We start from the raw sequence: 9,615 nt of genomic DNA on the forward strand, positions 1-9,615 counted from the left end.
GCGGGTAGAGGGACAGAAGTGCAGGACACAGAAAAAAGGACACCGGAAGACAAAGGGAGCAACAACATAGAACGGACCGGGGTGGTGGAGGAAGAGTATAGGAACCGGGAAGAAGACAAGGATCACAGAAGGCACGGACGGGGAACAATGGAGAGGGAGGAATAGGAGAAGGGCACGAGGAGAACGAGAAAACCTCACACACAGAAAGGAACAAGGCTCTTGTAGAAGGAGGAGGGAGAGCATAGAGGAGACACAAGTGGTCATAGAAGAGGAAGGGAGGTAGCATAAAAAGGAAGAGAAGGAGGGGTAGAGCGACTGGAAAGGAAAGAAGGCAAAAGAAGAATGCGCGAGAAGGAGGGACAAGGGGTATGGAGGAGAGACGACAGGAGAAGGAAAAAACGGAGAGGTGAGTGAAATGAGGGAGGAATAACGGGGACAGGAGAGAAGGGGAGGGAGAGGGGGGAAAAGAAAGAGGGAGGACGGGGTATAGCGGGCGGAAGGAAGATAGAAACAGGGCGGTGGATAAAGAGGCAAAAAGAAGTAAGCGGGGAGGAAGGAGAAGGAGGAGGGAAAGGGGAAGAAGAGGACAGAGACGAGGGCAGAGAGGAGGGAAGGGCAAAACAGAAGGGAAGAGAGGAAAAGGGGAGACGTAAGGGACGGAGGAGGGCCGGGAAGGGAAAGGAAGGAGGAAGGGAAGAGGGTTATAGGGACAGGGGAAATAAAGGGAGAAAGGAGGGATAACGACTACAAGAGGGAGAAGGAGGGAGAAGGGAAGGAGGTGAAGGGAAGTAAGGAACGGAGGCAGTGAGGAAAGTACTAGGAAAGAGGGGCAGGGTAGTAAGTGGACGAAGAAGCGAAGAAGGGGAAAAGGACAACGGGAAGACGGACGAGAAGGTTTATAAAGGAAGAAGGGAGCGATTAAAAAGGAAGCAAGGCGAACAAAGACTAGAGGAGGGGTATACGGGGAGGGGCAGAAGGGAAGTGAAAAGGCAAAACGACTAAGAGGGAAACGAGCAAGAGAGGTCAAAGGGAGGAGGAAGGAAGAGAGGGACAGCGTATCGAGGCGGAGGTAAAGGGAGGAAGGAAGACAGGCCGAGGCTAGGGCAAGAGAAGGGAGTGGTTGAGCAGGAGTAGAGAAGGAAGGAGGAACGGCGAAGACGGAAGCGGGGTGGTTGTGAAGTGAGAGGAACGAACGAGAGGAGGCCAAGGGGAAAAAGGGGCGTGATTAAATCAAGGGGCAAGAAAAGACTAGGAGGGAAGGGAGCGGGAAGGAAAAGAGCAAGGGAAGAGTAGAGAAGATAGGAAAAAGGGTAGAAGGTAATAACGGGAGAACATACGAAAGGACAGAGGGCCGGAAGAGGAGAATAGGAGGAAGGGAAAGGGTAGGGGCAAGGAAGGGAGGGAAGTGAGGAAGAGGGAGGAAGGAGAAAAGCAACGGAGGACAGGAGAGGCGGAAAAAAGGAAGAGAGAGAAAGGAAAGAGGGGACAAGAGGAGAAGGGAGCACGCGGAGAGGAAAAGCGGAAGGAAAGGGGTTAGATAGAAGGACAGGAGAGAGTTAAGGGTGAAGGGACAAAGGGTACGTTATAGCAAAGGGGTAAGGGACAGGAGGGAGGGAGGGCAGCATGAGAGGGACGAGTCAGGACAAGCAGGTAGGATAGGGACGCGGTAGGCACGCGGACGGACAGTAACTAAAGGGGAAGGGAGTACGGAGGATGGAGGGAAGGGGGGTGAAGGAATCGGGGACCGAAGAAGCAAGTGAAGCAGGGGCGACGAGGACGAGCGAGGGGAAAAGAGGCGGGGACACGGGAGGGAGAGGAAGGGCAAGCGATAGTGTCAGAGGCGCGCAGACATACAAGAACGGGAACCAGGAGGGGTGTTGTGTCAAGAGAAGGGAACAAAAGGAAGGGAAGGGGGCCGGTAAGACGACGAAGAGCGACCAAGAATGCAGGAAGGAAGGGAAACGAAAAGAAGGGGAGAAAGGGGAAGAAGGAAGAGGAAGGAGCGAGGAGAAGGGCACAAAGGGAACATGAGCGGGGGAAACGCAACAGAGGAAGGGAGCGGGGTGGTGGAAGTTAGAAAGAACGGTAAGGAAAGGTAGAGAAAGCGAGGACAGAGAAGAAGTAAGGGGAAGAAGGGACGGGGGAAAGAAGAAGGGAATGGGACGGGAAGACGGGAAGGGAAAGAGAAGGAAGGCACTGGAAGAGGAGCTAGTTACGAGCGGGGTGGTGGGAAGTAGGAGAAAGAGGGAAGAAGGTGAGAAAAGGATTAGTTTTCAAGAGGAGGAGGAGGAAAGTAGGGGAGAAGGGAAGGAGAGGGGGGAATAGGCAGGAAGGGAGGGGGGCAGGAAGGAGTGGGGAGAAGGAGTGCACGCAGGAAGAAGGAAAGGGAGGGAGACGAGGAGGGCACGGGAAGGGGAGAAGGAGACGGAAGAGGGGCTGGAAGTAGTCAGACAGGAAGGAGATAGGGAAGGGGCAAGGATAGGAAAGACAGAAGAAGAACGGGCAAGGAGTAGGGGGAAGGCAAGAGGAGGAAGGATAGGGAAGAGGGCGGGGAAGGTTAAGGACAAGGGGTGGGAGGGAAAAGCAGGAAGAGGAAAGGAAAGTAACTCGGAAGAGAAGGAAGGTAAGGCCGGAGGGAAAGGAAGAGGGACAGAGGAAGAGAGGGGAAAGCAGAGAGGGAGAGGAAAAGGTAAGAGGAGAGAAAGGGAGGGGATGAACGGCGGGAGAGGGTTGAAAGGATAGGACGAAGGGAAGGGGAAGTAGGCGGCGGAAGAGTGAAGGGAAGGAAGGGAGGAGCGGCGCGTAGAGGGATCTCTCTACAACTACCGGGAGGACACGGACGAGAGCGGAGACGCGGAAGGGAAGGAAAGAGGGAAGAGAGGGGTGAAGGAGGAGTGAGAAGGAGGTAGGGAACCGGACGTAAGGGAGTATACACCATTAAAAAGACGAAGGGGAAGTAGACAGCAGGGAAGGACATGGGAGAGAAGGAGGTAGAGATGGAGAGGTCGGGCGGGAGCAAAGATTGTGAACACAAACGCAGTGGAAGATCGAAGGAAGAAGGAAGGAACGGGAAAGGGCGGAGGAGGAGGGGAGGAAGAAGGAAGAAGGAAAAGGCACGAATGAAAAAGGCGGACGGCAAGAAGGGAAGGGCGAAGAGGAGTAGGCAAAGAGACGTGGGGTGGTGGGAAGGACAAGGAAGAAGAAAGTGCGAAAGGAATGTAGAAAAGGGAAGTCAGGGGTAGACGGCGTCCGAAAGGCAGGGGAGGGAAGGGGATGATAGGACACAGGGAAGGCGGGGAAGGAGAAGGCAAGCAGAAAAAGATAAAGGGGAGCGAGAATCACAAGGGATAGGGAAGGACGAGGAATATACAAGAGGAAGGACCGGGAGGGGGTGACAGTGCAGAAGAGGAAGGGAAAAGAAGAACAGGGGGTAAGGGGGACAGGGCAACCAGCGGGACAAGGGGTAAATCAGAAAGGGGTGGGAGGCGCGGAGCGGACAGACAAGGAGGACAGTAATGATGGAGGCGAACGGAGGGAGGAGGAAGGAAGAGGGGGCAAGGAAAAGGAAAAGAAGACACGTGGATGGAAGGAGGGACGGAAGGAAGAGCGGGTGGTGTGAACAAGTGAGTGGTACATAGCGAGAAAAGCGACATGACGGACAAGGGAAGTGAACGCACAAGGAAAGGGGAGGGAAAAAGGGAAGGGGGGAGGGAAGGCGGAGGATAGCGGACGCGGGAGCGCACAGGACGACAGGGAGAGAGAGGAAGGCGACAGGCAAGGCACAATAACGCGGCGGGGAAGACAGACGAGAAGGAAGTAACAGTCAACCAAGGGCAAAGAGGGAACGTAGAAGCAAAGGAAAAGGGAGAGGGACCAGGGAAAAGGAGGACAGAGGGGGAAGGACAAGGGAGAAAAGCAGGGCAGGGGAAGGAGGTGAAGAGATAGAAGGCAAAAGTAGAAGCGGGGTACGGGAGTTGGAGGGAAGAAGGGGGCGGCAGTACAAGGAGGACACGGAAGGAAGAAAGGGGATCAGGAACCGGGGAGGGAGAAGGAGGAAAGACAAGGGAGAGGACGGAGGGGGGGTAGAGGAGGGACTCCGTAGATGGGAAGGAGGGAAGGATAGGGGCGGAGGGAAGAGGAAGGGACGTGGCCGGAAATGGCAGGCGAGCAGTGGTGAAGAAAGCGAGCGGGAGGGAGAGGAGAAGGAGGAAGAGTATAGATAAGGTGCGGGAAGGAGAAAGGGAAAGGGAGCTGACGGGAGCAGAGGAAGGAAGTCTTAATATTAAAAGGGATGGCGCCCCCCCAACACATAGACGAAGGAACGGAAGAGAAAGGGAGAGGGGTGAGAGAGTGCGGATAGCAATATAAGGATACAAGAGAGGGAAGAGGAGGGAGGGGAGAGGAAGAAACAGGACAACTCGGAAGGCAAGGGAAGGGAGGGAGTAGGGGAAAAAGTCAGGAAAAGGAGAAGGAAGAGAGAAGAAAGGAAGTGGGAGGAGGTGGACAAGGGGAGACGGGGGGAGGGCAGCGCAGACAGAAGGGGAACGGCAAGGGAGAAGGGATAGAGATAAGGGAGGGAAGGAGGGGAAGGAGGAGGAGGAGGGGTGAGAGAAAAGAGAGTGTGAAGAGAAGGACGAGGGAGGGACAAGTGAAACCAGGGAACAGGAAGGGACATAAGTAAAGGGAGGGAAGGCGGCAAGGGAAGAAAAGAGGAGCTGGGACAGGAGGACGGAAGGCAGGAAGAAAGAAGAGGCGGAGGTAGAGAGGGGTCCCGAGGAGGGGAAGGAAGAAGAGGGTGGAAAGAGAAAGGAAAAGGGAGGGGTCCAACGGAGGAAAAAGGAGGGGGGACGGGCGCGGAAGAGCGAAGGAAGCGGAGAGAGAAACAGGTAGTTAAGAGAAGAAGGAAGGAAAGGGGAAGGTTGGGGTAAGACGGATAGGGCGAAGAAAAGAGGGGGAGGCCTGACGGGGGAGGGCAAAACAAACAACAAGAGACAAGTAAAGGGGAGGGGAGGAAAGGCCGTAATCAGGGAAGGACACGACAACGAGAGCAGAAATGATGGGAAGGGAAGAATGGAGGAGAGAGGAAGGCAAAGGGCAGAATGGTCATAGCAAGAAGGAGGGAGTGGAGGCGAGGAACGGGACGCGGGGTACGAGGGGTGGTGAAGATGGAAAGGCAGCAGGGGAGGATAAAGTAGGGAAGGAAAGAAGGGTAAGGCGAAGAAGGGCAGGGGATAGGACAGGAGAGAAGAGGAGAGACGGAGCGAGGCCAAGGAAGGAAGGAGACGGGATGGAGAAGAGGGGTGGAAGGGGTGGAAGGGCAGATACAAAAAGCAGGCCGTACACGGGGACGAGGAGCAAGGGGAAGGAGAAAAGCAGTGGAGAACGTCAAGGAGAGGAGGAAGAGGAAGGAAATAGAGGATAGGTCGTCGGAGGGAAGGGGACAGAAAAGGAAGCAGGAACAGAGAGGCGGTAAAAGGGACAAGGACTAAGGAGGAATAGCGATGAGGAGGAGGAGGGAGTAGAGATAGACAGAGGAAAGGGGCACTAATAGGCAGGGGAACCAGAGGAGGGGAATGTGGACAGGGGAACGGAGAAGGGACAGGCTAAGAAGAAGGAAGTGGACAGCGGGCAGGAGGGAGAAGGAAAGGAGGAAGAGGACAAGGAGGAGGAAGGTAAAGGAAGGGAAGAGGAAAGGAAGGGCAACACCGGCACGAGGGAAGGACGCCGGAGGGCAAGGAAACGAAGGGGGCAGGGGAGACGGCGTAAAGGGACGGATGCGGGGACCGACAGGAAGGAAGCGGGGTGAGAGAGGAGGAGGAGAAAGAGCCAGAGGAAACGAGACACGAGAACCAGGAGGGAAGGGAAGGAGGCCGCACAGGAGAGGGGAAGGGAGGGCAAGGGGGCGCGGAAGGTAAAAGAGAGGGGGAAGGCCTAGGTGCAGAAGGGAGGAGTGCAACGAAAGAAGGTAGGGGGGACAGCCAGGAGGAGAAACGGCGGAGGAAGGAGGAGGAAGTAGGGGAAAAAGAAGGGGCAGGGCGAGGGGTAAGGGAGTGGAACGGGCGGCAGTGGAGGATGAGAGGAACGGAAGGAAGGAAGGAGGGAAGGAGTCAAGCGCACACGGCCACCCACCCCCCCCCCCACCTAGAGAAACGAAGGAGAGGAGGGAAGGTAAAAAGGGACACAAACCCCCGCGAGTACCCGAAGAAGGGAAGATTGCGAAAGGGGAGCGGGGAGGGAAGAAAGGGCTGAGGGCAAGGGGAAGTGGAGGAGAACCGGGGAAGGAGGGTAGGGGAAGGGAAAGGAAGACAGGAGGGGGAACCCAGGGGAGAGGAGGGAGAACGGAAAGGAAGGAGGCACGCAGAAGGCGCAGAGAACCAAAGGAAAAGTTAAAACCGGGACGGAGACTGAAGGCAAAAGTGCCCATCCCATCGGAGGACACAAGAAAGGGAAGCAGTGGAGGAACGGGAAGGAGGGAGGGAAGGACTAAAGCAGGACGCAGAGAGACGAGAACAGCAGGCCGGCAGGGGTGGGGGGGCAGGACAAGGAGGACGAGAAAAGAAGGAAGATAGATAGGCGCAACGGACACGGAGGAGCAAGGGAAGGGAAGAGGAAAGAAGGGAGAAGACGGAAGGCAGGATAGGAGGGGGTAGGAGAAGAGGTACGGGAAATCGCAGAGGCTTACAAGGGAGCAAAGGAAGGGCTGGGGGAAGGCAAGTGGAAGCGGGCAGGGGAGAGCACGAACAGGGAGGAAAGGGAACGGAAATAAGGACAAGGAGGATAGGTCCGAGGAAGAGGAGAGAGGGGAGAAGGCAGTAGACACGGGAGGTGACGACATAGCAAGCGAGTGACGGGGTGAGCGACGGCAGGGAAAGAAGGGGTGGTGTAAAGTCGGGAGTAGGAAGAAGAGGGTAAGAAGGGGAAAGAGCGGTTAGCGAGGAAGAAAAGACGGCCGACGGAAAGGAGAGTGGGAGGAAAAGGGATAGGGGTGGAAGGACAGGAGGAGCAGAGGCAAGGGGGGAAGAGGAGAGAAAGCCATGAGGCCGGAAAGGCTAAAGGAGAAGCGATAACAAGGCGGACTAGCGACAAAGGGGAAAACGGGAGAGGGTAGGCGGGGCGGCGGAAGAGGCGGAAGGCGAGGAAAAGAGAGGAGCTAAGGGAAGGAAGGAAATAAGGAGGGCAAGAGCATAGGGATCGAACGGAAGGCAGGAAGAAGCGGAGGGCAAAGGGAAAGGAAGGAGGGGTGGTAGGGCGACAGGGAAGAGAGTTAATCAAAACTCAAACGGGGTAAAGAAGAAAGTGCGAGGGGAAGACATAAGGGAAGGGTACCGAAAGGAAAGGAGACAGGGTCAGAAGGGAAGAGGGGTTACAGAGAAGAGGCAGGGAGGAAGGGAAGGCGAAGGGTCAAGGGAAGGGGTAGAGGGGTAGGAGGGAGTCCAAAGGAAGGAAGTAAAGGGACGGTATGTGAAGGAAGGAAAGCAGGGAGAAGAAGGAAAGACGAGGGAACAGGGACAAGTACGGAACGGAGGTAAGAAGGGAAGACAGGAGGGCCGCAAGGCGGAGGGACGAGAAAGAGGAGTGGACAAAGAGGGCGGAACAAGATATGGCACCAGGGGCGAGGGAGGTACAGGGAAAGGACAGAGAAGGAGGGGCAGGGTAAGGAAGCGGCAGGACCGGGGAAATAGGAGTAGGCGGAGGAGCAAAGGCTACGGGATAAAGGGAAAGGGAAAGGGGCGGATAAGGATAAGGAGGAGAGGAGGTAGAGTAGAGCAGGAAAAGGAGAGACAAGGCCGGCGGCCAGCCAGGAGACACGGGCAGGGCCACGGACACGAAAAGACGAGGAGTAGAAGGAGCGGGAAGGTCGCGGAAGGTACGGGAAGGAAGAATAATACGCACAAACGAGGAGGAGGAAGGGAAGGAGTAGATGTTGGAAGCGGACGGGGACGGGGTAGGAAGGGGATAGGGAAGAGGGAAACGAAAAGGAAGGAGCGGGAAATCAGATAGGAAGGACAAAGAAACGGCACCGGACAAGGAAGAAAAGAGGAAGGGAAAGGACGGGCAGAGGGCCGAGGAAATGGGTGGTGCACAGGCCCAAGACGTAGAAGGATAAGGAGAACAGGGGGCAGACGAGGGAGCTAATGGGACCGCTGCGGAGCGAGGTAACAAGGGACAGGCAAAGAGGGGCAGCGTGAAAGGGGTAAGAAGAAGGGGTCGGAAAAGAAGGAAAGTGAGGGGAAAGCGGAAGGGGTAAGAGTACAAGGAAGAGAGAAATCGGAGACGGGACAAAAAGCGGAAGGGGGCGCGGAGAGGCCAGGACGGTAGGCAGGTAGGAAGTACGGGTAGAGAGGGGCGGAAGGGGAGGAGGCACCAAGGAGCAGCAAAGTGAAGTAGGAAGGTAAGGGGAGGAGAGGAGGAAAGGCAAACAAGGAGGGGGAGGGCCGGAAAGAGGATCAGGGGTGTTACGAACAAGAGAAACCAGTGAGGCAAGTGCAAAGGGAGGAGGGGGAGTCCGGAGGGAAGAGAAGGGAGAGCAGGGGGGTGGAAGGTAGGAGGAAGAAAGGGGGAGGAGGAATTAGTTAAAAACGAGGGAAGATGATCAGGAAGAAGAAAACGGGGAGGAAGCGTGAAACGGAAACCACGAGGACGGAAAGAGATAAAGAACGGCGAAGAAGAAGGAAGGGGCACGCGGAGAGGAAGAGAAGAATACAGGCGAAAGGGGAGGAAGCGGAGGACAAGGCGAAGAGACTAAAGGCAAAAAAGAGGAAGAAGGGAGGAGGAATAAGCGACGACAAGGGTAAAAGCGAGGGGCTAAGGTAGAGAGGATAGGAGGGGAGAAGGAAAGGCGAAGGAAAGAAGTACGGAGGCAACGGGAGCAAGGAAGACGAGCAGTATAACAGGGGAAGAAGGAACAGAGGGGAGACCGGAGACGCAAACGGAACAGGGAAGGGGAAGGGAGAAGGAGAGAGCTCTGGGGAAGGAGACGGTGGCCGTAGAGGAAGAGAGGGAGGAATAGGAGAAGCTAGGGTAGGCAGAGGGAAGCGAACGCGAAGGACAAAGAGAGGGACTAGGAAGGCCGGACAAACGTAGGCGAAGGTATAGGGACGCACGAAGAAAAGTGAAAGGGACAGTGGGAGATCAGGGGGCCGGGGGTGAGGAACAAAGGGCAAGGAGGAGGAGGGGAACGGAGGGGGCCACAAGCAGGAGGGACAGAGTAAGAGGTAAGGCAGGGGGACAGGGGGTAGGAAGTGAAGTGAAGGAGACGGGAGGGAAACGGGGAGAAAGGACGAAGGAAGAGGGAGCAGAGGGCAGGGAGAAGAAAAGAGTAAAAGGTGAGGGGAAGGAAGGCAGTAGGGCATAGAGGGCAGAGGAAAAGACGAGCAGACAGGAAAAAGGGGGTGAGGAAGCAAAGGAAACGGAGTGAAAAGGCAGACGGGGGTGAGGGAGGACGGGGAAGACGAAGGGGAGATGAACGGTAATAGCAAGGTAGAAGGCGGGTGGGAGCAACGTAGAAAGGTCGACGGGGAGGAGCACAGGGAACTGGAGGGGGAGGGGGACAAGGAAAGCCGGGAGAGCAGGAGCACAAAGGCAAGGAAAGAAGGGGCGCGGCGAAGGGAAAGG

Source organism: Culex pipiens, chromosome 2, assembly GCF_016801865.2.
Source record: "Culex pipiens pallens isolate TS chromosome 2, TS_CPP_V2, whole genome shotgun sequence".
Classification (NCBI taxonomy): Eukaryota; Metazoa; Arthropoda; class Insecta; order Diptera; family Culicidae; genus Culex; species Culex pipiens.